Here is a 19842-nt window from a genome sequence, read left to right as displayed (position 1 = left end):
CTGTGCTAACAATAATTACTTCACCTTTTTCTTCCCTCCAATCGCCTTTCACCACACTCCCCACGCCTCATATTTACCCCATAAGTATCCCAAGCCCTCCCCCTTCCAGGAGGCAGATCTGAGATTTGTTCTCCTGTCTCAGCTACCTTGCAAACACACCTTTTCTCCGCTGCAAACCTCAGCACCTTGACAGCTGACTTGCTGCATTTCCGACACAGGAACCTGTATACAAAGGAAAAGGAACAGGTACACGATTCTGAAACTGAGATGGGAATACTGGATGAATTTCAGGTAAAACATTTAATGGCTCCAGATCCAAGTGTATGAAATAATTTCTTTTTTTTTTTTTTATAACTCAGTTTAACTGATTCTAAGCCTCTATTCTGCTAGATACAGAAAATGTCAACTAGGAACGCCAAGGAGATTCACTAAATTCTGTTTTCTTAGACAATTCATGTTTTGAATTTTGTGGCACCCTCTCCTCCCAAGCCCCATTTTTTCCCCTTCCTTCTACTGGGACTCACTACAAGTTCCGAAGAGGCTAACACCAATATCGGAAAAAGGCGTCTTTTCTAACCTTGTTACAGTGTGCTAACACCTTTTGAGATGCCACTGGCCCCATCTTGTCTCAAGCATGTCTTCCTCAGGCAAACAGTGTACAAAAATGGAGTTACAGCAGCGCAGAGTTGGGATGAACTTCGTGACTTCAGGTCAAGTTCCGTGTTCTGCTTCAGGTTCTCCTTCTGGTCCGCAGGCTCCCTCTGGTAGCTGTCTTCTGTGCCTCTTTCCATATGTGTGAAAAGAATCATTTGCTCTTTTGTGTTCCCTTCAGGACTTCGAGTGTGACTCCTGATGCTTGTTTTTGTTTGTTTGTTTTTAATGCAAGGGCCTGACTTTGTCAAGGCTTCCATTTCAGTGAGGCATTCCCTTCAAAGACGGGGTCTCCAGCAAACATGTTTCCAGCCTTCCAACTAGATGAAGAGCCGGGCTACCTCCCCGCACTGAGGCTCCTTTGTTTTAGAGATCTTGGTTGATTTTCAGAACTGACCATTTGGGCCATTTTTTTCCTCTTCCTGTATTTAAATTCCCACTCTTGTGTTTTAAATACCCTTACTCAGTAAAGAGCCCACAAAACCCTAGACCCTAACCCTTGGCCTCAATCAAAGTAGAACTCTAGGCCTGTGTGCACTTTCTCTCCCCACAACCTGTGAGGCTCCAGGTGTGCCCTGTAATTTCCAGGTCTTGTAAGTAATAAACCTTTGTTTTTTTTTAAAGTTCTCTGATGGTGATTGCTGAAGGGCGTGTTGCAATCATAGTAAGAATTACAAGGGCCAGTTCAAGCACAACACTGATTGTTGATAGGCTGAGACAAGTGCAAGACAGGACCGCAGGTGGATCCAGAGCAGAGCACTCATTCACACTGCCCCTCCTCTTCAAGGCAGCCATCTCTGCTGTGTTCATCTCCCCTTAACTGTGGCACAACAGGCATTGGTAAAGCTTCTGACTATCAGAATGCCAGATAGGACCAGGGAGGCACAGGTCCTCTTTGCACTAATTCACTGCATTGATTCATGAGCTATCTTTGGAATATAGAGACAGACCAACAACTAGCCAGCACTCCCTTCTTACAAACTGCATCTCTACCCCCAGTTCATGGAATCTATCTCTGGGTTAGATTGTATGGAGCAGAAAGGGGGAGAAACTGAGTCTTAATGATAGGTAGGGCTTCCCTGGTGGCTCAGATGGTAAATAATCTACTGCAATACAGGAGACCAGGGTTCAATCCCTGGGTCAGGAAGATTCCCTGGAGAAGGAAATGGCAACCCACTCCAGTATTCTGGGCCTGGAGAATTCCATGGACAGAGGAGCCTGGCGGGCGGCAGTATATGGGCTCACAGAGGCAGATACCACTGAGGAACCAACACTTTCACTTTAATGATTATGTATCCTTTCTAATCCTTTCTGATTTGTAACTGCTCAAGGATTTTAATTGTGGGAGTCAGTAATTTGAAATGTGTATTCTGTTTCCCACCCTAACAATTCTTACATAATAGGTGCCCTTCTATCTAGTTGCATGAAGGAGTTTCACCTGGTGGTTTTGGTAGTGTAAGAAAGAATTGCTATTTAATACTTAGGCCCCTGCTTCAGACAGAGTTAAGTTTTAATTTGTTACTTCTATGTGACATCTCAGAACAAGGAAGTCCTATTTTACAGTCTCTACTAAACTCGACTAGAACCAAGTGACTTGTTTATACTGAGTCCCTTATCAGACTGTAACTACTTCAAGAACAAGGCTGCTTTTTTATCCAGGACTTCTTATGATCCCTTCATTTTTTGAAGGGATAATAAGTGATCTTTATTTAAAATAAACCTTACATACTGAAGACATCATAATATATAAATATGTAGTTTAGACAATGATTATAGAATTAATACCTATGAAACCACTATCAGAATTCCTAACATTTCCCCATTGTACCCTTCCTGCTTATAAGCACCTTCACTTTATAGAAATATTACCTTGATTTTTAATTATATTTCATTAAGTATACTGATATATGTAATAATTCTAGTTTTGAACTTTATGTAGAGGGAATCAAATTTATGTTTCTAAGATTAACTCAGTGTGCAGTTATGTTCATTCATTTATTTTTATGTATAGCATACTTTATATGAATATACCACCCTTTTTATAATCCACACAAATGTTAGATCTGTGGTGCATTTCCAGTTTGGGAGTATTTTGAGCTGTGCTTCTGTGACCATTCTTATATGTACAGGTATCTTGGTTCACATAAACATAAGTTTCTCCAGGTTAAACATCTGAGACTGAAATTCCTGGGTCATAGAATATATAGATGGTAATTCTAGATATAATGCCAAATAAACTTTTATACAATTATAAGTATTTAGCCTTCGAACAGGAGCGTATGATTATTTCCACAACCCTAAACATCTCTTGCTATTTGTCTAGATTTGTCAGTTTGGTAGGGGTATAGTTATCATTCCTTTTGACTTTAATTTGCAATTTCCTGGCTACAAATGAGGCTGAGCTTTCCTTTACATACTATTGGTCTTGGCTTTAGCCTGTGGTTCAATTTTATTTGGGGTATTCATCTTTTTCTTAGTGGATTATAAAATGCCTTAATAAATTTTGAATTCATACTCTGTGGTGATTACACGTGCTGCAAATATCTCCTTTCATCTTTTCACATTGTTATAGTATCTTATGATGAAGAGTAATTTTACTTTTAATGCAAGATGTATTAATATCTACTCTATGGTTAGTGCTTTTTGTAGCTTGTCTCCACAAATTATGAAGATAGTCTCATATGTTCATAGTCGAATTTTTGATCTAACTGGAATTTTTGTGTATGATATAGTGAATCAACTTTATTTTTTTTACATTTAATATCCAATTCCTTCAGTGCTATTTATTGAAAAGTCATCCCTTTTCTATTGCTCTGCATTATCACTTTTGTTAAAATTTGAACCCATATATGAGTGGCTCTGTTTCCAGGCTTGTTATTTTCATCTGTTGGTTTATTTGCCAGTATCACACTATCTTAACTGCTATTTCTTTATGGTAATTTATGACATTTGACAAAACAGTTCTTTACTTTATTATTTTCCTTAGATGTATCTTTATTATAAAAAAAATCATAGAATCATTTTGCAAACATACTAAAACATTTTGCGGGGGGGGGGGTTTGTTTGGAATACTATTGCCTCCTTATACAAATTTGGGCAAAAATGATAACTTTAAAAGATTGACTCTTCATATGCTTGAATAGTATTTTTCTCACTTTGTGTATATTTTTTTCAGTAAAGTGTATTATTCCACCTTAGAGGGATTCCACAATTTTTGGTAGGCTTAGTACAAGATATTGTACAGATTTTGATGGTGCTGTCACACTTTGTTTAGTTTGTTTTATCCTGTTTGTGACTGGAAAGTGGTATTAAATTTATCTTTATCGATTTTGTAAATAACAATTTGCATAACATAATAATTTAAACTATGTAGTCTAATAATTTATAATTCACCACAGTGTCTTTAATTTGCCTCTTCTAATAATTCTTCTGCTTGGATTTTCAAGTAATACAATTATATCAGTTAAAATTATGATAAATTAGATAAAAAAATTTTAATTCTTATAGTTTTAGTATCATTGACATCCTAGTTTGAGGTTAGGACTCAGATATAAAGCTAAGCAGATGTAATGGTGAACGTCATCACTTTGAGACCAGCTCCAGAAAGAAACTTTCAATGCTTCATCATTTAATATTGTTTGCTGTAACTTGTTTATAGATACATTTTATCAGATCAATGAAATTCCCTTTTATTGTTAGTTTGATACTATCTTTTAATATGAATAGATCTTGAATATGGTAAAATCTTTCTGCCTCTGTTGAGATTATTTTTTTCTCCTTTAATCTGTAAATAAGATGAATTATACCAATTTATGTGCTATAGTTAAATCTGTTTTCATTCTTGAGGTATTTAATCTTGGATAAGAAGCATTATTTTCATATATTTTAAAATTCAGTTTTTATATCATGCTTGGAATTGGTTATGAGTGATTGTAATGGAAAAAATCAGTTTTTCTTCCTGTGAGTGTCCTTTGTTATTTACACAGAACACTTCTGACCATTCTGGTTGCCAAATGTGTGGAGGTTTTCCCTCTACAGCAAGTGATTCACCATGACAGCAGTTGAGTGTCCTACAGTTTAACTCCATGTTGACACTATCTTCTTGGAGATATTGTTAGATCACACAGGCTAGGGGCTCAGTCCCACAAGACTGCTGTTACTCAATTCAGATACCAGTCACAAGTAGGTCCCCAGTTTATCCACAACATCTGTCCAGTTGGCTATAAATTGGAGGTCTCCATGACCTCCACCTTAGCTCAGTTAATTTGTTAGAGTAGCCCACAGAACTCAGGGAAACACTTATTTTTGCCACTTTATTAAAGGATATGATAAAGAATACAGATAAAGATGAAGAGATACATAGGATGAAGTCTGGAGAGTCCTGGGTGCAGGAGCTTCCATCCCGGTGGAGTTGGGTTGCATCAACCTCCCAGGGTGGGTGTATTTACTAGCCTGAAAACAATTGAAACTCCATACTATTGGGATGTTGTGTATGCTTCCTCAGATAGGCATGATCAATTATTAACTCCATTTCAAAGCCTCTCCTTGAATATGGGGTGGGGGGAGTGGGTTAAAAATTCCAAGCTGCTTGTCATGTCTTAACCTTTCTGGAGACCAGTTCCCAACCAGGAGTGCATCTAGAATCACTTAATTAGAAGAAAACATGTTTCTAGTGCTCTCATCACTTCACTTCAGTCGCTCAGTCATGTCTGACTCTCTGCAACACCATCAACTGCAGCACGACAGGCTTCCCTGTCCATCACCAACTCCCGGAGCCTACTCAAACTCATGTCCGTCAACTCAGTGATGCCATCCAACCATTTCATCCTCTGTTGTCCCCTTCTCCTCCTGCCTTCAATCTTTCCCAGCATCGGGGTCTTTTCCAATGAATCAGTTCTCCCCATCAGGTGACAAAAGTATTGGAGTTTCAGCTGCAGCATCAGTCCTTCCAATGAATATTCAAGACTGATTTCCTTTAGGATAGACTGGTTGGATCTCATTGCAGTCCAAGGGACTCTCAAAATTCTTCAACACCACAACTCGAAAGCATCAATTCTTTGGCACTCAGCTTTCTTTATAGTCCAACTCTCATATCCATACATGACTCCTGGAACAACCATAGCTTTGACTAGATGCACCTTTGTTGGCAAAGTAATGTCTCTGCTTTTTAATATGCTGTCTAGTTTGGTCATAGCTTTTCTTCCAAGGAACAAGCATCTTTTAATTTTATGGCTGCAGTCACTATCTGCAGTGATTTTGGAGTCCCCCAAAATAAAGTCTCATCACTTAGGACCCTTTAAAATTCCTGTAAATTCTTTTGTCAGCATTGATTTGCAAACTCAATGAGTTCCCCAGGTGAAATTTGAAACTGGCTCCTTACAAGGAGGGCAAGGAGACACCAAAAAAAGAGGCAGACCATTCCATATTCTTGGGTGGAAGTTTTAATAAGCTAAGGAACTTGCATATGAGGCTTGCCTTCAACAGGCATAAGACAAATAGCTCTTTGCACCTATGTGCCAGGATCCTGAAGCAATCTTAAAATGTTATAATAAGGCCTTAACTGCCCAGTCATATATACAGTCCAGATGGTCCAAAGAGCACCTTATTCTCTCAAGGCTGCTTCCTTGAAATAGCTCACTCATATGTGGAAACAATGGGTGGGGAGAAAGTAAGGAGCCTCTGACTGTCCAGATCTAGTTGAGGGGGTGTTGACTGGTAATGTCATGTCACCTGGGTGACGTCATCCAGCAATCAGGGACGGGGGTCAAAGACCAGATCTATCATTTAGTAAATTGCATGGGTTTCAGGAGCTCTGTGCTAGGAATTTGGGGAAGAAATAAGTGCCTATTTTCTATTCCCTCACAGTGAATTTCTATATATACTATTTTTAAATTGTATCCTTACTGGGGTTTAGTGTTGAGGTTATGCTAGTCTCATGTATTTTCTATTTGTTTTTTGGGAAGAGCTTATGTAAGATTAAAATTATTTTTTCCTTGATTGCTTAGAATTTCCTGATGAAACCAAGTAGACCTAGAGTTAATTTCTGAGACTTATTTGAGGGCACATTTACATTTTCAAAGGGGTTTTGATGTCATATTTATTAGTTTATGTGTTTTTAATATCCTATTTTTTTCTTTCTAAACTGAAGTCTCCTTTGTCATGTTACTTTTTTTCTTTTGATGATAATTATATGTGCTTCTTCTCTTGTCCCTAACATCTTAACTCATCAGATATTTGTTAGTTTACTAGTTTTTCCAAAGAATTTTGGTGTGTTAATCCTTTCTCTTAAATGTTTGCTTTGTTGTAGGGTTTTTCAGTTTTAAAAAAGTATTTCCTTTTACTTTTTAACATCTTTGATATCTTTTTCTAAGTTCATGGGTTAGGTTCTTATCAAATTTAATCTTCTTTTTTAATGTATACATGTGATTATATCAATAATTTCCTTTCTACCCAACTCTTACAGCCTATAAATCCTAACAGGCAGTATTATTATTTAGTTCAAAATATATTCTAATATATTTGGGGTCACAAAATATTGGACACAACTGAGCCACTGAACAACAATAAGAACAGCAGTCTTCTAATACACATTGCTATCCATTCTGGTAATAAGATTTTCTTATTTTGACCCACATGCTATTTAGAAATATTCCTTAACATAGACACACAGTCACTTTAAAGAATTCATTTTAAACCTAACTACATGGTATTCCAACAGTATATCAAATATAAGTCCAATCTTTGTTTAATTGGAGTATAGTTGCTTTATAATGTTATGTTAGTGTCAGCTGTAGAGCAAAAGTGAATCAGCTATACAATACATATATCCCATTTTTAAAAATTTCTTTCCCATTTAAGTCACCATGAAAGGTTCTCATTAGTTATCTATTTTTATACATAATAGTATATGTACATTAATACCATTCTCCCAATTCATTCCACTCCCCCGTCAATATCCCTACATCCATTCTCTATATCTATATCTTCATCTCTGCTTTGCACATAAGTTCATCTGTGTTGTTTTTCTAGATTCCACATATAAGTGATATTATATGATATTTGTTTTTCTGATCTCACTCTGTATGACAGTCTCTAGGTCTGTACAAGTCTCTGCAAATTGTAGTTTCATTCCTTCTAATGGCTGAGTAATATTCCATTGTATGTATATGTGTGTGTGTGTGTATAAATACCACGTCTTCTTTGTCCACTGTTCTCTTGATGGACATTTGGGTTGCTTCCATGTCCTGGCTACTGTAAATAGTGCTGTAGTGAATATTGGGGTGCATGTAGATTTTTGAAGTATCGTTTTCTTTGGGTATATGCCCAGGAGTGGGCTTGCTAGTTGTATTTCAGTTTTTCTTAAGGAGCCTCCATACCGTTCTTCATAGTGACTGTATCAATTTACATTCCCACCAACAGTGCAGGAGGGTGTCATTTTCTCTACACCCTCTTCAGTATATATTGTTTGTGGCTATTTTGGATCATGGCCATTCTGACTGGGATGAGGTGATACCTGCTTGTAGTTTTGATTTGCATTTCTCTAATAATTAGTGATATTGAACAACTTTTCATGTGCCTGTTGGCCATTACATGTTTTCTTTGGAAAAATGTCTATTTAAGTCTTCTGCCCATTTTTTGATTAGATTTTTTGTTGTTCATATTGAGGTGCATGAGCTGCTTGCATATTTTGGAGATTAATCCCTTGTTAGTTGCTTCTTTTGCAAATATTTTTTCCCCCATCCTGAGGGCTGTTTTTCTTCTTGGTTATAGCTTTCAATAAGTTGTGCTGAGAAAACTGGACAGTTGTCTAAAAGAATGAAGTTAGAACACTCCCTAATACCATACACAAAAATATACTCAAAATGGAATAAAGACTTAAATGTAAGGCCAGATATCATAAAACTCTTAGAGGGAAATACAGGAAGAACACTCTGACATACATCACAGCAAAAGTGTTTTTGACCCCCATCCTAGAGTAATGATGGACAGAAGACATAAACAGACATTTCTCCAAAGACATAAAAATAGCCAACAAACACATGAAAAGATGCCCCACATCACTCATTAGAGAAATGCAAATCATAACTATAATGAGGTATCACCCCATACCAGCGAGACTGGCCATCATCAAAAAAAATCTGCAAACAATAAATGCTGGAGATGATGTGGAGAACAGGAAGCCTGCTGCACTGTTTGTGGGGATGTAAACTGATACAGCCTTTATGGAAAACAGTATGGAGATGCCTTTAAAAAACTAGGGATCAATCTAGTTTGGACCCAGCAACCATTGGACCCAGCAATCCCACTATGGGCATATACCTTGAGAAAACCACAGTTCTAAAAGTCATGGGTACCCCAGTGTTCATTGCAGCACAATTTACAAAAGCCAGGATATGGAAGCAACCTAGATGTCCATTAACAATTAGATGGATAAAGAAGCCGTGGTACATTTATACAATGGAATATTACTCAGCCATAAAAAGAAATGGGTTTGAGTCAGTTTTCGTGAGGTGAATGGACCTAGAGTCTCTTATGCAGAGTGAAGTAATTCGGGAGGAGAAAAACAAGTATGGTTTATTAATGCATATACATGAAATCTAGAAAAATGCTGCTGATGAACCTAGTAGAGAATGACTTGGGGACACATGGAGAAAGGTGAGGGCGGGATGAATTGAGGACATGGCATTGACATGTATACAGTATCATGTGTAAAATAAGTTAGCAGGAAGTTACTAAATAACACACAGAGCCCAGTCTGATGCTCTGTGATGACCTAGAGGGGTGGGATGGGAGGGAACATGAAGGGGAGGGCGGCTCAGGAGGAAAGGGAGGTATACATACAGTTATGACTGATTCACGTTGTTGTATGGCAGAAAGCAACAGTAAATTGTAAAGCACTTTTATACCAATTTAAAAAAAAATTAAAAATAAACTGAACCTAATTAAACTTAAAGCAAATCATTTTTTTTTTTAAAAGAGCTTTTGAGTATGTACCAGCATATGGCCAATTTTTATAAATAGTGTGTGTGCTTGAAAAGAATTTGTGTTAGAGATTTAGGTATCCAATGTTCTATGTACTTCTTTTACTGAAACAAACTTCAAGTTGTTTCTGTCCCACAAGTTTTATACTTGTTGCATTCACTTTGAAGGCTCTTCCTCATATGTTTTCATTGCCATCTAGGGGCTTTCCAAGTGGCGTAAGTGTGCCAATGCAGGAGACACAAGAGACACAGGTCCGATCCCTGAATCAGGAAGATCCCTGGAGGAGGGCATGGCAACCCACTCCAGTATTATTGTCTGGAGAATCCCATGGAGAGAGGAGCCTGGAGGGCTATGGTCCATGGGGTTGCAGAGTCAAATGACTGAGCATGCACACATTATGGTAGAAACTATGCTTACTACTTTCTTTCAGACCTATTCTTAGAGATTCTCATCTTAGACTTTCCCTCCTGACCCTATTCCAAACCAGGCTTTATTTCTCACTTCCTTTACCCTGAGCTATTTTCCTTGAAACACTTATCTCTGCCTGATATTACATAATGTATCTATTTGTTTTCTTATTATCTCCCTAAATATAAACTCCTTGAGGCAAGAACTCTTTCTGACTCATTTACCATTTTATCCCTAATACTTGAAAGTATCACACACTAAGTGCTTAATAAATGTTTTGCATGATTTAGTGAATGAATTTAAAATAGTACTCAACAGAGACCTTGACAAGCATATATAAAAGTGTCATTTACCCTGCTATGTCCCTTCAATAGAATTGGCAGTGCCCATATAGGTAACATGGAGAAGGCAATGGCACCCCACTCCAGTACTCTTGCCTGGAAAATCCTATGAATGAAGGAACCTGGTAGGCTGCAGTCCATGGGGTCGCTAAGACTCGGATACGACTGAGCAACTTCCCTTTCACTTTTCACCTTCATGTATTGGAGAAGTAAATGGCAACCCACTCCAGTGTTCTTGCCTGGAGAATCCCAGAGACGGGGGAGCCTGGTGGGCTGCTGTCTATGGGGTCGCACAGAGTCAGACACAACTGAAGTGACTTAGCAGTAGCAGTAGCATATAGGTAACAGGTAAGCTTAAAACACAAGTAAGCATGGAGGAAAAAATGGAGAACAAAACAATCCTGTCATCAGTTCAGTCCAATCGCTCAGTCATGTCCAACTCTTTGCAACTCCATGGACTGCAGCATGCTAGGCTTCCCTGTCCATCACAAACTCCCGGAGTTCACCCAAACCCATGTCCATCGAGTCAGTGATGCCATCCAACATTCTCATCCTCTGTTGTCCCCTTCAATCTTCCCAGCATCAGGGTCTTTTCCAATGAATCAGTTCTTTGCATCAGGTGGCCAAAGTATTGGAGTTTCAGCTTCAGCATCAGTCCTTCCAATGAATATTCAGGACTGATTTCCTTTAGGATGGACTGGTTGGATCTCCTTGGAGTCCAAGGGACTCTTAAGAGTCTTCTCCAACACCACAGTTCAAAAGCATTCATTCGTTGGTGCTCAGCTTTCTTTATAGTCCAACTGTCACACCCATACATGACTACTGGAAAAACCATAGCTTTGACTAGATGGACCTTGCTTGGCAAAGAAATGGCTCTGCTTTTTAATATGCTATGTAGCTTAGTCATAGCTTTTCTTCCAAGGAGCAAGCATCTTTTAATTTCATGGCTGCAGTCACAATCTGCAGGGATTTTGGAGCCCCCCAAAATAAAGTCTGTCACTGTTTCCATTGTTTTCCCATCTATTTGCCATGAAGTGATGGGACCAATCCTGTCATAGACCAGCCCAAAGCAGGTGCTCAATTGATATTTACTTTATGAATTAAATTGAAAATAAAAAAGAATGAAAATAGGAAAGAAGGAGAAAAGGAGAGATCTAGTTATAAATTAAACAAAGGATGACACTAGTAGACAAAATGTGTTTCTATTCTTGCCTTTATTTTTTGGTGAATCACCTGGCTTCTTCTACCTACTTGCTACTTCCCAAGAGAGAAGGAATTACTAATATGATTAGTCGGTTATGGAAAGAAGCTGAGCATATGAAAAGCTCAGCCCCTTCCGTCTTCCTTGAGTTTTGGAACTAGTCTAACCCGATCCTTCATGTATGAAATTTCACAGGGGCAAGCACTCTTTTTTGGGAGTTCTGTTATTATGTATTTAATTCTGGAAATCAATTTTATGAAGTCCACTATTACTATGCACTCATCACATTCTCCAAACAGTTCTATTCATAATCATATATTTTTTTTGTTTTTAAATTTTGTTCCTTTCCTATTGTTTAATTGCTTCTAAAGTAAGGCTGAGAATGGGTGTGTCCATTTATTAGGGCTACCTGTAATATATTCTCACTATGTGTTATTAGTATTAAGGTATCTCTTTCAAGTAAGACTTTCACAATGACAGAGATTATAGATTTCCATAAAAACAAAAGCAGACCGAGAAAACTAAGGGAGGAAAGGAAAACAGGTTCTGATTTCAGAAATTCAGCACATTTTTTTATGCAAGCTTTTTACCGTTCCTTTATTCAATCATATTCAAATGTCCTCAAGCTATTTGCATAGGTAAAATGAAGAATAGAGAGGCAACAATTGCTCAACAAATCTAGACTTATAGGGAAACAACAATACCATACTAAGTATATGATAAGGATTCACTGGAACAAATCACTGTTCATGTTTGTATTAAGGTTATCCTTAGATATAACCTAATTTCTTTAAGTGTGGAATCCTTCATAGAGGCTTCTGACCAACTGGACTGGAGGCAATTCTAATGAACTCAGAGCCATTAAAGACATGGTAGTGAATAACAGTTTGGATGAACACAACTTAAAAGGTCCTGGAAGTAAAATTAGAAAGGCTAGCATCAGGTCATAGACCTGGGTAATGCAATGCTAATGAAGAAGTTTGGGAGGAGGGCTACTTCATGTATGTGTGTGTATACATACTTTAATTTTCATTTAAATACAGTTGATTTACAATGTGTTTGTTAGTTTCAGGTATACATCAAAGTGATTCAGTTGTATGTGTGTTTGTGTGTGTATACCCTCTGACCTGCTTCATCTAGTATGATCTCTAGGTCCATGCATGTTGTTGCAAATGGCATTATTTTATTCTTTTTTATAGCTGACTGACATTCCATTTCATATATGTGCTATGCTGTGGTTAGTTGCTCAGTCGTGTCCAACTCTTTGGAGCCTACCAGGCTCCTCTGTCCATGGGCATTCTGCAAACAAGAATATAGAGTGTGTTGCCATGCCCTCCTCTAGGGATCTTCCTAACCCAGGGATCGAACCCAGGTCTCCCGCATTGCAAGCGGATTCTTTATCATCTGAGACACCAGGGAATCCCTTGCATATATGTACCATATCTTATCTATATATTCCTCTTTATTAACACTTAAGTTTCTTCCATGTCCTGGGTATTGTAAATAGCACTGCAGTGAATATTCAAGTGAATGTATCTTTTTGGATTATGCTTTTACTCTGGGCAACTGCCTAGAAGTAGGACTGTTGGATCATATGATATTTCTATTTTTAGAAATAGAAATTGTACCAATTTACAATCATATCAGCAGTGTAGAAGGGTTCCTTTTCTCCACACCCTCTCCAGCCTTTATTGTTTGTGGATTTTTTGATGCTGGTCATTCTGGCCGATGTGAGGTGATACCATCTTCTAGTTTTGATTTGTATTTCTCTAATAATTAGTGATGTTAAACAACTTTTCATGTGCTTGTTGTTGATCTATATGTTTTCTTTAAAAAAATTTATATCTTCTGCCCATTTTTTGATTTGGCTGTTTTGATATTGAGCTGAATGAGATGTTTATTTATTTTGGAAATTAATCCCTTCTTAGTCAGAATAGTTGGAAATATTTGTTTCAAAGACAATGAAAAGTTGTCTTTTTTCATACTGTGCGAAAGTTCTTAAGTTTAATTAGGTCCAATTTATGTAATTTTTATTTCCAATACCCTGGGTAAGTAAGTGTTAGTTGCTCAGTTGTGCCCGACTCTTTGCGACCCCAGGGACTGCAGCCCACCAGGCTTCTCTGTCCATGAGACTTTCCAGCCAAAGATACTGGAGTGGGTTGCCATTTCCTTCTCCAGGGGATCTTCCCAACCCAGGGATTGAACCTGGGTCTTCTGCACAGCAGGCAGATTCTTTACCAACTGAGCTACAAGGGAAGCCCAATACCCTAGGAGATGGGTCCGAAAAAATAGTGCTGCAACTTATGACAAACAGTATCAACCATGTTTTCTTCCAGGAATGTAATGGTATCCAGTCTTAGATTTAGGTCTTTATACATTTTGAGTTTATTTTTGTGTATGGTGTTAGTGTTCTAAGTTCATTCTTTTACATGTAGCTGTCTAGTTTTCCCAGCACCACTTATTGAAGAGACTGTCTTTTCTACATTGAATTTCTTGCATCCTTTGTAGTAGATTAATTATTAATTAATAATTTATTTCTGGGCTTACTATCCTGTTCTATTGACCTATATATCTGTTTTTGTGCTATACCATGCTATTTAGATTACTGCAGCTTTGTAGTATAGTTTGAAGTCAAGGAACCTGATTCCTCTAGCTCCATCTTTCTCATAATTGCTTTGGCTATTTGAGGTCTTTTATGTTTCAATACAAAGTTTAAAAACTGTTCTATGTCTGTGAAAATTGCCATTGTCATTTTGACAGAGATTGCATCGTATCTGTAGATTGCCTTGGGTAGTATGGTCGTTTTAAAAATATTGATTCTTCCAATCCAAGAATGTGGCATATCCTTTCGTCTAATTATGTCATCTTCAATTTCAACAACTTCATGTAGTTTTCAGAGTACAGGTTTTTGCCTCCTTAGGTAACTTTATTCCTACCTCTTTTATCCTTTTTCATCAAGTGTTTGTGGTTGGTTCTGTGGGAATTTTTTTTCTTTCTTGTTTTTGAATCAGAATTTTTTTTTTTTTTTTTTTTTACTTTATTTTACTTTACTGTATTGGTTTTGCCATACATTGACATGAATCCACCAAGGGTGTACATGAGTTCCCAGTCCTGAACCCCCCCTCCCACCCCATATCATCTCTCTGGATCACCCCCGTGCACCAGCCCCAAGCATCCTGTATCCTGCATTGAACATAGACTGGTGATTCATTTCTTACATGATAGTATACATGTTTCAATGCCATTCTCCCAAATCATCCCACCCTCTCCCTCTTCCTCAGAGTCCAAAAGTCTGTTCTACACATCTGTGTCTATTTTGCTGTCTCGCATACAGGGTTATGATTACCATCTTTCTAAATTCCGTATATATGTGTTAGTATACTGTATTGGTGTTTTTCTTTCTAGCTTACTTCACTCTATATGATCAGCTCCAGTTTCATCCACCTCATTAGAACTGATTCAAATGTATTCTTTTTAATGGCTGAGTAATAATACTCCATTGTGTATATGTACCACAGCTTTCTTATCCATTCATCTGCTGATGTTTAATGAAAGCAGCACCCACAGTTGTAATCAAAATTGTAAAGGTAGCCAAATACTAAATTTTTCAGGGGAAGATAAATGGACTCTTCTTCTGAGTCTTATTTCAGACATCTTAGGGGTCTCTTTAGTAACTGCATAAATTCTTCAAGAAGGTATCTATGTCTAAATGCTCCAGTATACTATCAATCCTTTAATAGCACATACTATTAAATCTTGCTCATGAATCATATTTTTTTTCACTTGAAGCTGTCCATATGAAATGGTGCATGAGTTGCCATTTTGTTTCAATATGACAAAATGTAAATCAATTCTACAGTGAATAGTAATGCCCTTTGGGAGCCTACTTTAGAAGTTTGTGGGGGAATATATAAGAAAGCTAATGACACAATATTTTAAGCTGTGGCATTGAAAGTAAGACCTAACTTTCTCAGGTCATTAAGTTCCAATAAAGATATCATCTCTTTATCTTCCTAACTTATATCCATGCCAAATGTTACTAGTGGCTATTGAAGGAAATGATGAACTCGGTTCTTTCTTGTACATATACGTACGCTGTCACCAACCATATTTTCAGAAATAGATGCTTGATTTTCACCATTACTGAATAGGCAATATCTATGGTTTGATTGAGAAAATGGGCCACTGGGGCAAGCTGGTTAATTAGCAATTTGGGGAACCAGCCATGTACTGGTTTGGTCTCCCATTCCTTTTCAGACCTTCTCCTGTTTCACTATATTTTCTGAATGTCCTTTTCCCTCTGACTTATACATAGGTTGGATTAAAGAGGGGAATCAGAAGACTGGACATCGGTGGGGAGAGAGGAGGGAATCAAGGCTATTTCTCTTAACTCCCTACCTTGGACAATGTCCTCAGCAGTGCCTGTGTTTTCTGTGATTCCAACTCTCAGTAGGAGGGCTGGTCTCTATTTCAACAGGGTAGCCCCCGCTTTTTTTTTTTTTCTAGTTTCTGATAGTTGATCCTGGTTCTGATTTTTGTGCTTTGGTAACACCACTTTCTCTTGTTATCCCTCCCCATATTTCTAGCCACTGCTAATTGATTTGATTTCCTCTGTTTAGCTTCAGAACTCCTCAAATACATGAGTAACTAATACCCTGTATTAAATTCTCTCTGCTTGAAATATCTAAAATGTCTTTTTCCTCTCTGCACCTCAACTGAAACATTAGAGGCGAACAGATGAAATGAGATTGAGTAACATAGTGGAAAAATAATAGAGGTGAGAAGAAACATACTTGAAAAAAATGTTTTCTAGTGTTGGAGGAGGAAAATCATAACCACCCTGGGTGGTCAGTTGAAATTTTAACTCCTCTAATAAATTTAAGTCTCAGCTCTGCCTCTTAGGAACCCTGCAATCTTAGGCATATTATTTAACTTCTCCCTGCTTCAGTTCAGTTCAGTTCAGTCGCTCAGTCATGTCTGACTCTGCGACCCCATGAATCAGTGCCTGCTTTAGTGAAATAGTGTTGCCATTGCATGGACTTATTGTGAACATTAAGGAAATTACTAGCAATTCCTAGTTCATAGCAAGTCATTAAAAATGTTATAATAAGCCCTCTACTTTTTTTTAGTGTTGTGGAGATACCTAGGAGTTTCATCTTTACTTTTGGTATACTTAAGCTCTCAGTTCAGTTCAGTCACTCAGTTGCGTCTAACTCTTTTGTGACCCCATGGACTGCAGCACGCCAGGCTTCCCTGTTCATCGCCTACTCCCGGAGCATGCTCAAACTCATGTCCATTGAGTCAGTGATGCTATTCAGCCATCTCACCCTCTGTCGTCCCCTTCTCCTCCCTCCTTCAATCTTCCCCAGCACCAGAGTCTTTTCTAGTGAGTCAGTTCTTCACATCAGGTGGCCAAAGTATTGGATTTCAGCTTCAGCATCAGTCCTTCCAATGAATATTCAGAACTGATTTCCTTTAGGATGGACTGGTTGGATCTCCTTGCAGTCCAAGGGACTCTCAAGAGTCTTCTCTGACACCACAGTTCAAAAACATAAATTCTTAAGTGCTCAGCTTTCTTTGTAGTCCAACTGTCACAGCCATACATGACTACTAGAAAAATCATAGCTTGGAATAGATGGAACTTGTTTGGCAAAGAAATGTCTCTGCTTTTTAATATGCTATTTAGGATGGCCATAGCTTTTCTTCCAAGGAGCAAATGTCTTTTAATTTCATGGCTGCAGTCACCATCTGCAGTAATTTTGGAGCCCTGAAAAAAAAGTCTGTCACTGTTTCCATTGGTTCCCCATCTATTTGCCTTGAAGTGATGGAACCAGATGCCATGATCTTAGTTTTCTGAATGTTGAGTTTTAAGCTAGCTTTTTCACTCCCCTCTTTCACTTTCCAAGAGGCTCTTTAGTTCTTCTTCACTTTCTACCATAAGTGTGGTGTCAACTGTGTATCTGAAATTATTGATATTTCTCCCTGCAATCTTGATTCCAGAATGTGCTTCATTTAGCCCAGCATTTTGCGTGATGTACTCTGCATATAAGTTATATAACCAGGGTGGCAATATATAGCCTTGTCATACTCCTTTCCTGATTTGGAAACAGTCTTTTCTTCCATGTCCAGTTCTAACTGTTGCTTCTTAACCTACATACAGGTTTCTCAAGAGGGAGGTAGGGTGGTCTGGTATTCCCATCTCTTGAAGAATTTTCCACAATTTGTTGTGATCCACACAGTCAAAGACTTTGGCATAGTCAATAAAGTAGAAATAGGTGTTCTTCTGGAACTCTCCTGCTCTTTCAATGACCCATCAGATGTTGGCAAATTGATCTCTGGTGCCTCTGCCTTTTCTAAATCCAATTTGAATGTCTGGAAGTTCATAGTTCATGTACTGTTCAAGCCTGGCTTGAAGGATTTTGAGCATTACTTTGCTAGCGTGTAAGATGAGTCCAGTTGTGCGGTAGTTTGAGCATTCTTTGGCATTGCCTTTCTTTGGAACTGGAAAGAAAACTGACCTTTTCCAGTCCTGTGGCCACTGCTGAGTTGTTCAAATATGTTGGCATATTGAGTGCAGCATTTTCACAGCATCATCTCTTAGGATTTGAAATAGCTCAACTGGAATTCCATTACCTTTACTAGCTTTGTTTGTAGTTATACTTCCTAAGGCCCACTTGACTTCACATTCCAGGATGTCTGGAGTGATCACACCATTGTGGTTGTCTAGGTCATGAAGATCTTTTTTTTTTGTATAGTTCTTCTGTGTATACTTGCCACCTCTTCTTAATATCTTCTGCTTCTACTAGATCCATACTATTTCTGTCCTTTATTGTGCCCATCTTTGCATGAAATGTTCCCTTGGCATCTCTAATTTTCTTGAAGAGCTCTCTAGACTTTACCATTCTGTTGTTTTCCTCTGTTTCTTTGCACTGATCACTGAGGAAGGCTTTCTTATCTCCCCTTGCTATTCTTTGGAACTCTGCATTCAAATGGGTATATCTTTCCTTTTCTCCTTTGCCTTTAGCTTTTTTTCTTTCTCAGCTATTTGTAGGGCCTCCTCAGACAGCCATTTTGCCTTTCATCTCTTAGGGGTGGTCTTTATCACTGCCTCCTGTAAAACATCATGAACCTCTGCCCTTAGTTCTTCAGGCACTCTGTCTTTCAGATGTAATCCCTTGAATCTATTTGTCTCTTCCACTGTATAATCATAAGGGATTTGATTTAGGTCATATCTAAATGGTCTAGTGATTTTCCCTATTTTTTTCAATTTAAATCTGAATTTGGAAATAAAGATTTCATGATCTGAGCCACAGTCAGCTCCCAGTCTTGTTTTTGCTGACTGTATAGAGCTTCTCCACCTTTGGCTGCAAAGAATATAATCAATCTGATTTTGGTATTGATCATCTGGTGACGTCCATGTGTAGGGTCTTCTCTTGTGTTGCTGGAACAGTGTGTTTGCCATGACCAGTGCATTCTCTTGGCAAAACTATTAGCCTTTGCCCTGCTTCATTCTGTACTCCAGAGCCAAATTTGCCTGTTACTCCAGGTATTTCTTTTGTGCTTCAGTCCCTTATAATGAAAAGGATATCTATTTTGGGTATTAGTTCTAGAAGGTCTTGTAGGTCCTCATAGAACCGTCCAGCTTCTTCAGCATTACTGGTTGGGACATAGACTTGGATTACCATGATATTGAATGGTTTGCCTTGGAAATGAACAGAGATCATTCTGTCATTTTTGAGATTTCATCCAAGTACTGTATTTCAGACTCTCTTTTTGACTATGAGGGCTACCCCATTTCTTCTAAGGGACTGTTGCCCATAGTGGTAGATATAATGGTCATCTGAGTTAAAGTCACCCATTCCAGTCCATTTTAGTTCACTGATTCCTAAAATGTCGATGTTCACTCTTGCCACCTCCTGTTTGACCACTTCCAATTTGCCTTGATTCATGGACCTAACATTCCAGGTTCCTATGCAATATTGCTCTTTACAGCAATAATCAGACCTTGCTTCCATCACCAGTCTCATCTACCACTGGGCTTTGTTTATGCTTTGGCTCTGTCTCTTCATTCTTTCCAGAGTTATTTCTCCACTGATCTCCAGTAGCTTATTGGGCACCTGCCGACCTGGGGAGTTCATTTTCAGTGTCCTATCTTTTTGTCTTTTCATGTTGCTCACGGGGTTCTCAAGGCAAGCATACTTAATTGATTTGCCATTCCCTTCTCCAGTGGACCACATTTTGACAGAACTCTCCACCATG

General features: G+C 38.2%; 1 non-coding gene across 1 annotated transcript; it reads right to left on the bottom strand.

The window, feature by feature from the left end:
* Positions 1-13767: 13767 nt before the first annotated feature.
* On the bottom strand, positions 13768-13839 carry TRNAS-GCU (transfer RNA serine (anticodon GCU)). The gene has a single exon. It is a non-coding gene; the product is annotated as a tRNA-Ser (tRNA).
* Between the last annotated feature and the right edge of the window lie 6003 nt (positions 13840-19842).

This window comes from Capricornis sumatraensis, chromosome 8 (genome assembly GCF_032405125.1).
Source record: "Capricornis sumatraensis isolate serow.1 chromosome 8, serow.2, whole genome shotgun sequence".
NCBI classification, from domain to species: Eukaryota; Metazoa; Chordata; class Mammalia; order Artiodactyla; family Bovidae; genus Capricornis; species Capricornis sumatraensis.
The sequence above is the reverse complement of the archived record's forward strand: the minus strand, read 5'-3'. Positions and strand labels throughout refer to the sequence as shown.